General features: G+C 37.2%; 1 pseudogene; it reads right to left on the minus strand.

The window, feature by feature from the left end:
- Window positions 1–725: 725 nt before the first annotated feature.
- LOC149560145 (bidirectional sugar transporter SWEET1-like) lies at window positions 726–10658 on the minus strand (annotated as a pseudogene).
- Between the last annotated feature and the right edge of the window lie 6251 nt (window positions 10659–16909).

Here is a 16909-nt window from a genome sequence, read left to right on the forward strand (position 1 = left end):
TATTTAAATTTTTATAATATTCATTTAACTAAGACATCTTTCAATATTAATTAATTTGACATATTTCAATTTTTATAATATTTATTATTAAATTTGATATATTGACAATATTTGTAAAAATTGAAGAGATTCTTATGCGACAAAAGCATCAATTTTCCTACTAATTTCAACTAGAAAGTTTTTTAATATAAATTAAATACTTATAAGAACTTTTAATGATACCACTCGTGCCCAAAGAAGAGATTGTCTTATGTTATTTCCATTGTTTTGGATTATAAGAAGATATCATGTGCTTCAAAGAAGTAGTGGGTTGTCAATGTCCCTTTCTAGCATTCTTGAATCTACGTTATTTCCAACTAATGCCTACACGTCCATTCCTCCATTTTTTCTTTGAATGCAATCCAATGCTTACTCGCTCATTATTGTGTACTTTTTGATTCATCAATGCTGTCATTTGCCCTTGAGATATCATATGCGCCCAGTGCCTATTAGCCTGAGAATCTAGTCAGCATCGATTTCTTTGAAAAACAAATTGGCTTTACATTATTTTGTCATTATTTTAAGCATGAGGTTGTACTGTGATGGTGTTATTGTATTGCTTAGTTATGAGACAATGCACACCTAAAATACCAACCGACCATTTTTACAGTTTGATTAGTTCTATCTCATAAGATCAAGTGCATACAAAGCTCCATACAAACATAGCACTTGAATAATTCATCGGATTGCAATGCCAAGGAAACATTTCATTATTGAAAAAAAGGAACATAAGAGGTTACATGAAGCTCCCCAAGTAGTCAACTCTCTATACATTTTTCCCTCTCCAAGAGGTACTGGTTGGTTCAATTATCAGATACCCGTCTTCTTCCTCTTTTAGCTGTTAATGCTGATTCTCATGCAATTTAGCAGAGTCTGACTGTCTGAGGAATCTGAGGCTGTAGATCAATGAGAACGAGATCAAACTTGATCTGCAATAGCAACATTCAATGCAGACATTTTGAGAACATTTGAGGCGTCTAGTTCCAAAATATGGATAGGCTAATCAAATACATCATCTTTCTTTTTGGTCTCAGGAACTTTCTGAAGTTCAGAAGACACAGTTAAAACGGGCTTATATCTTCTGTAAACAAGGTAAACAACGAGCTGAGTTATTCCTAAACAGAAACCAAGTCCATTGGGCACCTGCAAAAAAATGAATAATTCGTTTAAAAAAATGTCATAAATCTTGCCAAAACATACATAAAAACTATAGTTAACAACAACACTAGGAGAAGAGATGAGCTTAAAGCTATAAAGATATCTCTAGCCATTACAGAGTACCCAGACCAGACTAGTGCATTTAGAGTACCGAATAGTAAGACTAAAAATGGCATGTACTTCACACTTTGTGTTCTGACAACATCTCCCTGCAATAGAAAAACACAAACTCATCAACATTCATGAAAGCATGAATTCATTTGCTAATCGATTTATACTTTTTAAAAAACTTTTGGGTAGAGATTCGTTATTGGCAGTGGGTTAGGGTTCTTGCAGATTCATGACCTGGGTTAACAGTTTCTTATATTATCTATAAGTCTAGAAGTCGTATCCAGCATTATCATATCAATCTTTTGGTACAATAGAAATCCTAATTTGTAACAACAGATCAATCTTTTGGTATAATAGAAATCCTAATTTGTAACAACAGATCAATCTTTTGGTACAATAGAAACCCTAACTTGTGACAAGTGATATTAGAACTTGACCCTAAGAAATTGTAAGAAAGAGATTGTTGACAATAAGACCACCTCCTATATTATTGATAGTCTATATTTTCTATGAGTCCAGATCAATGTTTTGATGCAACAGTAGTCCTAACTTATAACACCAATGTTTTCCCTGTTATTTCTATTTAGAATAGAGACTGAAATATATGCGTCTTTCTATAGTTTTCTACTAGAGATTATGATATTGCTTATGTACACTTTTCGTACCAATCCAAATCAAGAACAACATAAGTTTCAAAACTCACCACAACGGATAACGGGGAGGCATACATAACAATGGAAAGGATCACGCCCAAAGTGCCAGCTACTAACTGTCTGGCACTGTGTGTGTGCAGCGCATAAACCGTAACTGAAACAATCGTGACAAAAGCAACCATCATTGCTATGGCTAACCGCGCTGCTTTCACCTGCAAGACAGATTGAAGGAATCCATGTCAGAAGTCACAACTATGTGTATTTAGCTTCTTGCATGGAATCTAGTCAAGCATAAGACTTGTATGAGCTAGTGGCCACCAAATGGCTTTCAGTTACAAACTTAAAGCTGGCATGATGAGTTACCTTCTCATGCTTTGGGGCAAATGTCAGAAAGGACACCAGATAAAATATTTCAAGAACAAATCCTGCACCATTGATCGTGAGGATCAAAGTGCTGTGCGCTTTAACAAATGGGGCTCCATAAAGTAGCCGAAGACAACAGTTGAACAAGGTACACACAAATGGAAGTCCTGAGTACTCTTGTGTAGACTTTAGCTTGTATATCCCCCAGAATGTTTTCCTGCAATTTCCAAATACAATCATAATTATAATTAAGCTCGTTATCTTGATCAATAGTAAAAGCTCGCATTTTAGTCATGCTGATTTACAATAAATATGTTTTGGACTCGGAGAAATATGGTGTAAACGGTACTTACATAGGTGAAAGGTAAAGTGTCAGTGAAGTGATATTTTCTGCAACAAATAACACCATGAAACATTAATTATGATGAACCGATTATGTTTCATATTAATTTACAGTCTTATATAAACCCAACTATGTTAATTATTGTTAGTTGGACAGCGGTTATTTCTGACCCGGAAATAGCAGTTGTATTTATGGGTAGCTTGGACAGCTGTTCATCCTTATCTATGTATAGCAGCACTATTTATGGGTAGTTTGGACAGCTGTTTGTCCACTTGCCAAGAATTAGTAAATGGTTGTTGCAAGGATAATTATTTACTAATTTTAGTGATTCCCTCTTGGACACCTTGCAACCAATTCTATTATTGGCTGTCGAGCTGTCTTAATCTCAACCGTCGATTGTAAATCAATTTCGGGCGTTGGGTTACCAATAGGAGTAGTATAAAAAGGGGTCATTGGGTCATTTGGAGTAGGAAATTTTGGAGAAATATTTGCAGTGTTAGCAAGGGCGCAGTGTTAGTGTGGGGATAGCAGTGGAGAATATCAGTGGGAGAAATTAGGAGGTTGTCAGAGTTCTGCCAGTGAGAGGCAAGGAATTTTTGTATCTTTTGATTTGCTGAAGTTTAATATAATTTCTCATCTGTAGAACTGGTTTTCCCTTAGGGGTTTTTTCAATGACAATTTGTCCGAAAATATTGTGTTCATTGTGTTGCACATTTCTTTTCGTATTATAAGTGAAGTTGCCGTTGTGTTATTTTTCGATATTAGGTGAGAATTTGTTTCCAGCAGTTTAATAATCCTTAATGATAGTAGATTAATAATCAGTGACTGCAATAGTTGAGTTTTCACATGGTATTAGAGCATTGTTAAGGGTAGAAGAGTTTTTCCCTAGGAAAGAAATTTTGATCTCTTTAGATTTATTATTGCTTTAAACCCTTGAGATGGCTTCAGTTGGTTTGAGAGATCAGGATAGATTGGATGGTGCCTCAAATTTTGGTGTCTGGAGGGCCATAATTTCTTTATTGTTGGAAGAGAATGGTTTCAAGGATTATGCTACCAGTGGTGTACCTGTACCAACGGATGCAACACAGCTTGCAGCATATAGGAAGGACGATGCCAAAGCGAGGAGGATTATCCTTGATGGTGTCAAGGATCATATTGTTCCACATATCTCGGAGCTAGATACAAAAAAGAAGATGTGGGACGCCATTCTAAATCTATACCAGAATGATAAAGGGCCACACCACCCTACCAACTCACAACCAAGAATGCCGCAGTATGGAGACCAAAAAAAATAAAAATAAATCTTCACAAGCAATTTTATTATACTTTAAAATCCTTACAACACCCACAAGATGATATCATAGATATGACTTCTTCAAAAAGAAGTTTACAAATTCTTCAACATAAGAGAAATTCCAAATAAGAGTCTTCAAACCAAGAGCTTCACCAAGAATTCTACTTTAAGAGCTACACCTTTAGAGCTTTCACACCTTGAAGTCTTCACACCTTCTAGCTTCTACTTCTCAAGCTTGATTAGAAATGTTCATATGCCTTGCTTAAATAGGCACTTACCACCCAATACATGACTTATCCACGACCTTCTAGAATTCCACCTACACAATATCCACAACCTTCTAAAACTTCCATAATCTTCTACAATATTCACAACTTTCTACAATATCCACAACTTTCTAGAATTCTACCCACACACCTTGATAAATGGAATGACAACCATTTATTTTTTTATCTTTTTTTATTATGCCACCTATGCACCTCAAAAATAGAAATTTCTCCTTTTCTCCTTTTTCCCCTTTTTAAATTTTTTTATTATTTTTTCTCTAATTTTCATCACTTTCTCTCTCCTCCATAATATTTTTTTTCCAATAATTTTTCATGCAAGATGCTCCTGCATTACAGAATGCTACCACCAACAGGAAGTTGATTCTCAGAGAGAAGCTAAAGAATACCCAGATGAATCAGGGAGAAGACGTCACAAGTTACCTCACCAGGCTCAGACTTGTCAAGGATGAGTTAGCAGCTATTGGAGATAGGCCTAGTGATGATGAGCTAGTGAGAATAGCCCTAAATGGGTTTACTAAACAATGGAGTGTCTTTGTTCAAGTTGTCAGTGGACGAGATACTTTACCAAGTTGGGATCGACTATGGACTAATTTCACTCAAGAGGAGTTTAGACTAAGTCTTGTCAATGGGGCCAACAAGAGTTAGAAAAATGAGGTGGAACAAGAGAACGTTGCCCTAGCGGGTAAAGGGAAAGCAAAGAAGGGATCTAGCAAAGGATCAAATTCACAAAGTGAAAAGAAGAAAAAGGACCTTTCTAAGGTCAAGTGCTTTGGATATCATGAGTTTGGCCACTATGTCAGTGATTTCCCAGAGAGGAAGAAGGGTAAGAAGCAGGTGGCAGCTTCAGCAAGTGTAGAAGAACTCTCCAGTAGAATGCAAGATGAGTTTGCACTCATAGCTTGTATGGTTAGCTCAACCTCACAGTGTGTTTGGTATATAGATAGTGGGGCGTCATTTCATATGACAGGAGTTAGAGAGTACTTCTCCAGTTACAAGGAGGAGGACACCAACATCCAGATTTCTATGGGAAACTTGTCCAAACTCAACCCTGTTGGGAAAGGGAATATTCAGTTTTAGAGGGAGAATGGAAAGATAATTCCACTTCATGATGTGTTATATGTGCCAGGCTTAGATATGAATTTGATTTATGTATCTGTTCTTCAGGATAGGGGGTATAATGTACTCTTTAGAGGGACACATGTGTTGATTAAGCACAAGGATTGAAAATCACCCATAACTATCGGAGTTAGGAGTGGTCGCCTTTATAGATTGCAGTTTGATACTCCTAAGGCACTTATGATCAACAGTAATCCTAGAGATCTTGGAGATCTATGGCATAGGAGGATGGGCCATATTCATCATGGAGCACTTAGATTGCTTCATGAGACCATGACAGGTGTTCTAGAGGTGAGCACAGAGCATGACAATGTATGTAAGGGATGTGTGTTGGAGAAGTTTGCAAAAGCATCTTTTCCAAGGAGTGACACCAGATCTGAGGGTGTTCTTGATCTAGTACATTTAGATGTTTGTGGACCAATGTCGACAAAATCTCTTAGAGGATATGAGTACTATGTAACTTTAATTGATGATTTCTCTAGAAAGACCTGGATATACTTCTTGAAGACTAAGGATGAGGTTTTCAGTCGATTCCAAGAGTTCAAAGCTCTTTTGGAGAACTCGATAGGAAAGAAGATAAAGGTTCTTCGGTCAGACAATGGAGGCGAGTACAAAGGAAATGTCTTCCAGGAGTTCTGCACTAGAGAAGGAATCAAGAGAGAATGGACTGTTCCTTACAATCCACAACAGAATGGAGTTGCTGAGAGGAAGAACCATTCTATATCAGAGGTAGCAAGAGCTATGCTACATGACCATGACATGCCCCGTTACTTATGGGTAGAGGCGTGTAATACAACAGTCTACATTCAGAATAGAGTTCCACACAAGGTGCTAGGGAAGATGACACCAGAGGAGGCTTTCACAGGGAAGAAGCCAGATGTTAATCACTTCAGGATATTCGAGAGTTTGGCATATTGTCATATTCTTGGAGATACACGTACAAAGTTAGATCGGACTGCAGAGAGGGGGTACTTTGTTGGGTACAGTGAGACCTCAAAGGCATACAAGATTTTCATTCTAGGGACTAAAAGAATTATTGTCAGACGGGATGTCAAGTTCATGGAGGACAAGGCATTCAGGAGATCTAGAGATTTGTCAGCAGATGATCAGAGTGAGCAGCCAATAAAAGCCTCAAGACCAAGTCAAGGGCAGCAAAGCTCAAGTACAGTTACCAGCACGAGTGTAGACTCAGTTAGTGAAGATTCACAGAGTATGGAGCAACAGGTGCAACATGAAATGCATCTAGAAGACTTAGAGGTTGACATTTCATCCTCTATAGTTGGCAATAGGAACCATCTGGTTTCAGATACACAAAGGGATACTCAGGAGTTTGTGGGAGCTCGTAGGAAGAGTACTAGATAGTGAAAACAACTAGCCAAGTTCAATGACTATGTGGCATTAGTTAGTCAGTTGGTAGATAGTGAGCCTTCTAGCTATCAAGAAGTTGCAGAACATCAAGTATGGTGAGATGCTATGGTTGAGGAATATTCTTCAATAATGCAGAATGATGTGTGGGAGGTAGTACCTAGACCAACAGATAGGGCTATAGTTGGACCACACTAGATCTATAAGATAAAGCATGGTGCAAATGGTAGCATCAAGAAATACAAGGCTAGGTTCGTGGCAAAGGGGTTCTCTCAGAAGGAGGGAATAGACTATGAGGAGACATTTGCTCCTGTTGCCAGGTATACTTCTATACAAGTTATAATCTCACTTGTAGCATAGATGGGATGGCAAATCCATCAAATGGATGTCAAGACATCATTCCTTAATGGTGAGTTGAAGGAGGAGGTATACATAGAACAACCAGAAGGCTTTGTAGCACACAGCAAAGAAAAGCATTATACGGACTCAAGCAGGCTCCTAGAGCGTGGTATGAGCGCATTGATACATACTTGCAAAAAATGGGCTTTGTGAAGAGTGAAGCAAATGCTAACCTCTACTACGTGATGGTTGGGGGTGAGATTCTCATTCTTGTTCTTTATGTGGATGATCTATTTCTTACAGGTTCACTAGGGCTCATAGTGGATTGCAAGAGGAACCTTGCAGAAGAGTTTGAGATGAAGGATTTAGGACTTATGCACTACTTTCTAGGCATGGAAGTGTGGCAGATAGATGGGGAGATTTTCTTTGGTCAAGGTAAATATTGCATTGAAATCTTGAAGAAATTTGGGATGGAGGATTGCAAAGCCATGTCTGCACCCATGACCACAAATTGGAGGAAGGTAGATACATCTAAGGAGAAAGATGTAGATCCCACTTTATATAGATAGTTGATTGGTTTGCTTATGTATTTGGTTAACACTAGGCCAAATATAGCATTTGCAGTAAACTCTCTTAGTCAGTTCATGGTTGAACCAAAGAGAATGCATTGGATAGCGGCTAAGCATGTGCTACATTACTTGCGTGGTATAGTTGAGTATGGGATCATATATGTTCAAGGTGAAGGTATCAGGTTGATAGGCTATACTAATGTAGATTGGGCAGGAAGTACAAAAGACAAAAGGAGCACTTCAGGGTGTTGTTTCAGCTTGGGATCAGGAGTTGTATCTTGGTTCAACAGGAAGCAGAAGTCTATGGCTCTAAGTTCAGCAGAAGCAGAATACATAGCAGCTAGCATGGCGACATGTGAAGCTATATGGCTTCGAAAGTTGTTAGTAGCCTTGTTTGGTCATAAGGTTGAGACTACTGTGATACATTGTGACAATCAGAGTTGCATCAAGTTGTCTAAGAATCCAGTGTTTTATGATAGGTCTAAACATATAGATATCAGATATCACTTCATCAGAGATTGTGTACAAAGGAAAGTTTTTCAGCTAGAGTACATACCTACAGAGGAGCAGGTAGTAGACATTCTGAGGAAGGCTTTGGGAAAGGCCAAATTTATCTTTTTCAGAGATAAGATGGGTGTCATGCAGAACAACTTCCTCGCTAAGAGGGAGTGTTAATTATTGTTAGTTGGAAAATTGTTATTTCTAACCCAAAAATAGTAGTTATATTTATGGGTAGCTTGGACAGTTGTTCGTCCTTATCTATGTATAGGAGCACTATTTATGGGTAGTTTGGACATCTGTTTGTCCACTTACCAAGAATTAGTAAATAGTTGTTGCAAGGATAATTATTTACTAATTTTAGTGATTCCCTTTTGGACACCTTGCAACCAATTCTATTGTTGGCTATCGAGTTGTGTTAATCTCAACCGTCGATTATAAATCAATCTCAGGCATTGGGTTACCAACAGGAGTAGTATAAAAAGGGGTCATTGGGTCATTTGGAGTAGGAAGTTTTGGAAAAATGTTTGCAGCGTTAGCAAACAGTCTTGCAGTGTTAGCAAGGGCGTAGTGTTAGCGTGGGGATAGCAGTGGGGAATATCAGCAGGAGAAATTAGGAGGTTGTCAGAGTTCTGCCAGTGAGAGGCAAGGAATTTTTGTATCTCTTGATTTTCTGAAGTTTAATATAATTCCTCATCTGTAGAACTGGTTTTCCCTTAGGGGTTTTTCTAGGGACAATTTGTCCGAAAATATTGTGTTCATTGTGTTGCGCATTTCTTTCCATATTATAAGTGAAGTTACAGTTGTGTTATTTTTCGATATTAGCTGAGAATTTGTTTCTAGTAGTTTAATAATCTTTTATGATAGGAGATTAATAATCAGTGACTACAATAGTTGATTTTTCACAAACTATACACAAAACTCTTGCCCACCCAAACAAATCAAAATGAGCATCAGGGCATAACAAACCAAAATCTAGGAGCCCACATGTTAATCAAGATACTGTGAGAAATATAAATTAAATTTAAACTCACAACCCTAAACCAATTATATTTTTTGTTTGGCACTTTAAAAATTGCTCGACACATGGAGATGCCAAGTGCCAGTTTTGCTCGGCACTTGCTCGACACTTGAAGGTGCTGAGTCATATATTGCTCGATACTTGATGGTGCCGAGTGAAAGTCAACAGGTGCCAAGTGAGCTTGGCACACAAAGAAAAAATTGCTTGGCAACAATGGATGCCAAGTAAGCTCGGCTCCAACTGAGAAAGAGAAGAAAATGTTGAGAGTTCTGTTCAAACTGAAAAAAATTTATAACTTATAAAATTTCAACGTGAATGCTTTCACCATTAAAATTAAAAGAGCCAATACTTGAAACTTCCAAAAAAACTTGTCAGATGCAATAAACAAGGGAAGAGCAATGGATTCAAGTATGCCTATTTTCTTTACTATTCAACTGAGATTAAACTATTACAAAATCTGGGAGCATTCGACTTCAACCAGAAAATCCTAAAAATAACCCTAAACTGGTGAATCTTCAAACTTCAATAAACTTTAAACTTGCAACACTAATGGCTGCATACAATGGTGCACTGCTTCAACAGGACAAAACAAAACAATTACCAACTCACAAAATGAATAGAGGAGTCATGTGCAACTGGAGACACTGAACATACTTTCTTCTGTCTCTACAACAAATGGATTTCCTGACCACTTTCTTCTTCTTCTTCCTTTTCTCTGCTTTGCTAAACTAAATCTCTGAATAATCTGAAAATGAATGAATATGAATGAAGAAACATTTGCTTTGTCACATTCTATTTTCCACCTCTTTTCTGATTACAAAAAATCTCACCCACCGTATTCATGTTTCTATCTGTTCTGGGCGTCAGAGGTGGTAGGTGAGCATTTGGCTTAAGGGGCAAACATACGCTTCATTTAATATTCCAACAGATACAAATTATTAGAATGCAAAGGTAATAAAATGGATTAAGGAGAATTTGTGTTTGTTATTGAGAAACACCATTTAATACATGGGAGATTTAGTTCATGTAAAATTCAAAATACAAACATTAAATGGAGTGTTATGGCCATTATAAACTGATTATTCTAAAAGAAAAATCTTGATTTTAAAAATCACTAATTCACTACTCCTTAAGAATGAAATAATATTTATCTAAAATCCAACAGCTTCCATTATTCTTCTCTGACTAATATATAAATTAGAAGTCATATGTGTGCTATATATTGAACCTATCTATCTTCACCATGCTTCATCCTAGCCATGATCATCCAAATTGAGGCCAACCAAAGAAGATTACAAATTCTATTCTTGCTAAACAAAGGCCTGTATCTCCTACTATAGCCCTTGAAAGTTTTCAAATTAAATAAATGTAGAATTTTCTCCCATATTACATTTATATTTCAGTGAAGTAGTTTCTAATTCATGTTTTGTCAAATATGTCTAAACTAGCAGTCTAAATGGCAAACCAATAATTCCCACCACAAGATGTAGAGGAAAAGCCATTGAACAAAAGAAGTAACTGCCTTTGCAGCACTCAAAGAGTGTTGAAATATTTAATGTGGTGGTTGTCTTTCCCCTAGAACCAAATGCCCACCTACCACCTAACGACCAACAGAACAACCAAAAAAAAAAAATTAATACGGGTAGGTGAGATTTTTCAAATTTAGAAATGAGAGAGAAAAAAATTTTAGGTCAAGAGACAAAGGAATGTTTCATTCATTCATTCAAATTATTTAGAGATTTAGTTCAACAGAGCAGAGAAAAGGAAGAAGAAGAAAGTGGTCAGCGGATCCACTTGTTGCAGAGACAGAAGGAAGTATCTTCAGTGTCTCCAGTTATACATGACTCCTCTATTCATTCTGTGAGTTGGTTGTTGTTTTGTTTTGTCCTGTTTAAGCAATGATTGCTCTAGGCACCATTGTATGCAACCATTAGTGTTGCAAGTTTAAATTTTATTGAAGTTTGAAGATTCACTAGTTTAGGGTTATCCATTGCTCTTCCCTTGTTTATTCCACTTGGCAAGTTTGTTTGGAAGTTTCAAGTATTGGGTCTTTTGGTTTTAATGGTGAAAGCATTCACGTTGAAATTTTATAAGTTATAATATTTTTTATTTTGAATAGAACACTCGGCATCCTCTTCTCTTTCTCAGTTGGAGCCAAGCTTACTCGACATCCATTGTTGTCGAGCAATTTTTCTTTGTGTGCTGAGCTCACTCGGCACCTGTTGACTTTCACTCAACACCTTCAAGTGCTGAGCATTCTGTGACTTGGCACCTTCAAGTCCCAAGCAAGTACCAAGCAAAACTGGCACTCGACACCTTCAAGTGCCAAGCAAATATTTTAGGTTTGGGGTTGTGAGTATAGATTTTAATTTATATCGTGGTATTAGAGCATTGAGGCCCCACATCCATAGTGAGTTAGGGCATTTGTTTTCTTGGGATATTTGACATGGCAGGAGATGCAGGAAAGATATGTTAGCAACCACCATCCTTTAATGGGAAAAATTATGATACATGGGCAAAGAAGATGAAGATTATAATGGTTGCAAATGATTTGTAGGAGTTTTTAGTTAATGGATTCAATGATGTGACTAATCCAACTCAGTATGTTGCCCTCACAAATGCATAGAAGACTCATTTGAAAGAGTCAAGGAGGAAAAATGCAAAAGCGTTAAGTCTTATTGAAGTAGCAATGACAAAGACAATATTCCTAAAGATTGCAGCAACAAATTATGCAAAGGAAGCATGGGATATCCTTGAGACAAAATTCAAGGGGATTGATAAAGTCCACACAGTAAAGCTACACAATATAAGGAGGGAGTTTGAGAACCTTCAAATGAAAGAAAATGAATCAGTTGCAAGTTTTCAATTCAAGGAACTCCAATGTGATTAACCAACTAAAGTCAAATGGAGAATAATATCAAGAGTAGAGGATAGTGGAAAAGATATTGAGGATTTTACCTCATAAATATGACAATTTGATCATGACCATAGAAGAGGTAAAATACCTCACTATTTTGACAATGGATGAGTTAATGAGTATACTTCAAACCCATGAGAATAGGATAGATAGACCTACATCTTCTTCTTCCTAAGAGAAAGCATTCAAGGCTCAATCAAATCCAAGAGGAAGGGGGAGAGGAAGAAATGGCTCAAGAAAAAACTCCAGAGACAGAGGCCGAGGAAATAGAGGACAAAGAAATGCTGCAGTAGAAAGCTCAAGAAGAGTAGATGGAGCAAGTAGCTCACAAAATACTTCAAGAGGAGGTAAGAAAAATTACAACTTAAATAAGAGTAATGTAGAATGCTACTACTTCCATAAATATGGGCATTATGCAAATGAATGCTGGAAGAAGCAAAATGATCAGTCAGGACAAGAAAATGTGGCTGATGTGAATATGGGAAGTGGAAACAATGCCACTGCCTTCATCATGTGTAATGTTGGTGAAGAAGGAAGCCTTGAGGTTTGGAACCTCAATAGTGGATGTAGCAACCACATGAGTGGTAGTGAAACCTTGTTTTCATTCATTGGCAAGAGTTTCAAATCAGAAATTAAGATGAGTAACAATGGAACCCTACCAGTTGTGGGCAAAGGATCTATTATGGTCCGCACCAAGAAAGGTGAGAATAAGAAAATACAAACTGTGTATTTTGCCCCTGGTATGAAGCACAATTTGATGAGCATTGGTCAGCTCATTCAAAATGGATATAAAGTGCTGATGAAGAATGACACGTGTGTCGTTCATGAAAAGGATGTGAGCAAGAACCTACTTGCAGCAGTTCAAATGACAAATAACAAAATATTTTCTTTGAGGATAGAGACATGTTTCTCATCTCAAGTTGGTGCTGCACCTCACACACAATTAGCTCTAAGGAGTGTGATTGAAGACCCCTCACGGCTATGGCTCCTCAGGTATGGTCATCTAGGCTATGCTGGTTTAAATTTGTTGTCAAATAAAATAATGGTAGAAAGTTTTCCACATATAGGAAATTCATGTGGCAAGTGTGAGGCTTGTATTTTGGGTAAGCAACATAGGTTTCCCTTTAATTCTAGAAATTATAGGAGGGTTAGATATCCATTAGAGTTAGTGCATACCGACCTAGTCGATCCGTGCAAGTTACTTCCATTAGGGGGAGTACTTATTTTATGACATTCATAGATGATTTTAGTTGTAGGACATGGGTGTATTTTTTAAAGAATAATTCTAAAGCATTTGATAAATTTATAAAATTTAAAGCCTAGGCTGAAAGAGAATGTGGACACTATATCAAGGTGCTAAGATTAGATAGAGGAGGGGAGTATACCTCCAATTCTTTTGTAAATTTTTGCAAGAAACATGACATTAAGAAAGAGCTCACAACCAGTTATACACCACAACAAAATGGAGTGGCTGAAAGAAAGAATAGGACCATTGTTGAAATGGCAAGAAGTACGATGAAAGAGAAAAGTCTCCCAACTGAATTTTTGGGAGAGGCTATGGCAATATAAGTTTACCTAATTAATAGGTGTCCTACAAAGGCAGTCCATGATAGAATTCCAATGGAAGCATGGTCACAAGAAAGATGGATAGTTGAACACCTAAGGGAGTTTGGATGTGTTGCATATGCACATGTGCCTAAAAAGAAAAGGTAGAAATTGGATAAAAAAGGTGTGAAGTGCATCTTCATAGGGTACAACTCAAAATCAATGGCATACAGATTGTATGACCCATTGAACAACAAGATGACTCTTTCAAGAGATGTGAAATTTCTTGAAAATCAGTCTTGGTATGCTCCAACTAATAAGTCACCTAGCACTTCAAGTAAAGTGCCAATTATGAGTGAAGAAGACACTGATGAACAAAAAGGAGAAGGAACAAATAGAAGAAAAGGCAAGCAGGTTCAGTCATTGCTGAGCTCCTCTAGGCATGATCGAGTGTCAGTGCTGAGTAGCAGTGAAGATCGAGCTAGTCGACAATGCAGTAACAGTGAAGATTCTGATCCCACACTCTCCTCCCTATTACCAAGAAAAACCAAGAGTCTTAGGGAGATATACCAAGATGAAAGGTATGAAGATTATGATGAGAGTGTTAATTTTGCATTATTTTCTCATAGTGATCCAATATATTTTGAAGAAGCTATTAAGGAGAAGAAATGGTGTAAGGCCATGGATGAGAAAATAGATGCCATAAAAAAGAATGAGACATGGGAGCTAACTAAATTTCCCCCAAAGAAGCAAGTGATTGGAGTGAAATGGGTCTATAAGACCAAATGCAATGCTGAAGGCAAGATTGATAGGCATAAGGCAAGGCTGGTAGTCAAGGGCTACAAATAGTAGTATGGAAGAGACTATGATGACACATATGCCCCTGTTGCAAGAATGGAAACCATGCGTGTTGTCATACCAATTGTAGCTTAGCACAAATGGAAGGTATTTCAAATGGATGTGAAGTCCACCTTCCTTAATGGTGTATTGAAAGAAGAAGTATATGTGGAGCAGCCACCTAGTTATAAAGTTGCAGGTGAAGAACACAAAGTATATAGATTGAAAAGAGCTTTTTATGAGCTCAAGCAAGCTCCATAGGCATGGTACAGTAGGATTGACTCATATTTGATGAGCAATGGATTTAGCAAAAGCAATGGTGAGCTCACTCTTTACATCAAGGCAACAGATGATAATGTATTGATTGTTGTCTTGTATGTAGATGACTTAATTTTTACTGAAAATCACAAGGCTCTAATTGGTGAGTTTAAAGAGGCCATGAAAAGTGAATTTGAAATGATAGACCTAGGTCTCTTAAAATACTTTCTAGGCATAGAAGTACAACAAATGCATGATGGCATTTTCATCTCTCAAAAAAAATATGCAAGGCAGATCTTGTAGAGATTAAAAATGCAGAACAGTAAGGTAGTCCCCACACCAATAGCAATAGATATGAAGTTGAGCAAGGAAGACTCTAGCAAGAGAGTGGATCCAACACTATACAAGAGTATAGTTGGAAATTTAATGTATTTGACTACAACTCGGCTAGACTTAATGCATGCAGTAAGTCTGATTTTCAGATTTATGGAAACACCAAAGGATTCCCATTGGCAAACGGGAAAGAGGATCCTAAGGTATGTGAAAGGTACCAAGGGATTTGGAATTTTGTATACTGTAAATGATGATCTCAAGTTGGTTGGTTACATGGATAGTGATTGGGCTAGAAGTATAGATGATAGGAAGAGCACTTCCGGATACATGTTTCATATGGGATCGGGTGCAATTTCATGGGCATCCAAGAAGCAACCTATTGTTGCTCAATCTACAACAGAGGCTGAATACATAGCAACAAATGCAATAACATGTGAAAAAATTTGGCTAAGGAGGATCTTGACAGATTTGAATGAAAGGCAAGAGGATAGAACCACAATTTGTTGTGACAACATCTCATCAATTGCATTGTCTAAGAATCTAGTCTTCCATGGGAGAAGCAAACACATAGAGATTAGATATCACTTCATCAGAGAGTTGGTGGAGAATGGGAATATCAAAATAAAATTTTGTAAGTCTGAGTAGTAGCTAGCAGACACTTTTACCAAGCCATTATGCATTGAAATTTTTGTACACCTAAGAGAGTGTCTCGGTGTCATTGATGTGGATCAGTAATGATCTTTGCTTGTTTGGCTTAGGAAAAAAGGGGGAGTGTTGGAATATTTAATGCGGTGGTTGTCTTGCCCTTGGAGCCAAATGACCACCTACCACTTGACGACCAACAAAACAGTCAAAAAAAAAAGTACGGATAAGTGAGATTTTTTAAATTTTGAAATGAGAGGGAAAAATGTTTTAGGTCAAGAGACAAAAGGAATGTTTCATTCATTCATTCAAATTATTCAGAGATTCAGTTCAGTAGAATAGAGAAAAGGAAGAAGAAGAAAGTGGTCAGCAAATCGACTTGTTGCAGAGATAGAAGGAAGTATCTTCAGTGTCTCCAGTTACACATGACTCTATTGTTTATTTTGTGAGTTGGGTTTTGTTTTGTTTTGTCCCGTTGAAGTAGTGATTACTCTAGGCACCATTGTATGCAACCATTAGTATTGCAAGTTTAAAGTTTATTGAAGTTTGAAGATTCACCAGTTTAGGGTTATTTTACGATTTTTTCTGGCTGGAGCCGAATGCTTCTAGATTTTGTAATAGTTTAATCTCAGTTGAATAGTAAAGAAAATAGGCATACTTGTATCCATTGCTCTTCCGTTGTTTATTGCATTTGACAAGTTTGTTTGGAAGTTTCAAGTATTGGGTCTTTTGGTTTTAATAGTGAAAGCATTCACGTTGAAATTTTATAAGTTATAATATTTTTTAATTTGAACAGAACACTCAACATCCTCTTCTCTTTCTTAGTTGGAGCCGAGCTTACTCGGCATCCATTGTTGCCTAGCAATTTTTTTTTGTGTGTCGAGCTCACTCGGCACCTTCAAGTGCTAAGCAAGTGCTGAGCAAAACTAGCACTCGGCACTTTCATATGCCGAGCAATTTTTAAGTGCCGAGCAAAATTTTTAGATTTAAGGTTGTGAGTATTGATTTTAATTTATATTTCTCACAAAAAGGAAAGAAAATATCTAATGCTAATTGAAATCAGCACAAGAAGAGATGAAGTTATGAAGAGCACGAAGACTTTAAAGTGCTTTTATAAGCCTTCATCTTGCACATGACCAACTTGACATCATCATATACAGTGGAATGTAAGAAATAAGAACTAGTGTTTTAACTTGATGAGGAGCAAAGCACTAACGAGTA

This window comes from Cupressus sempervirens, chromosome 4 (genome assembly GCF_028749045.1).
Source record: "Cupressus sempervirens isolate cs-2001-9-10 chromosome 4, ASM2874904v1, whole genome shotgun sequence".
NCBI lineage: Eukaryota > Viridiplantae > Streptophyta > Pinopsida > Cupressales > Cupressaceae > Cupressus > Cupressus sempervirens.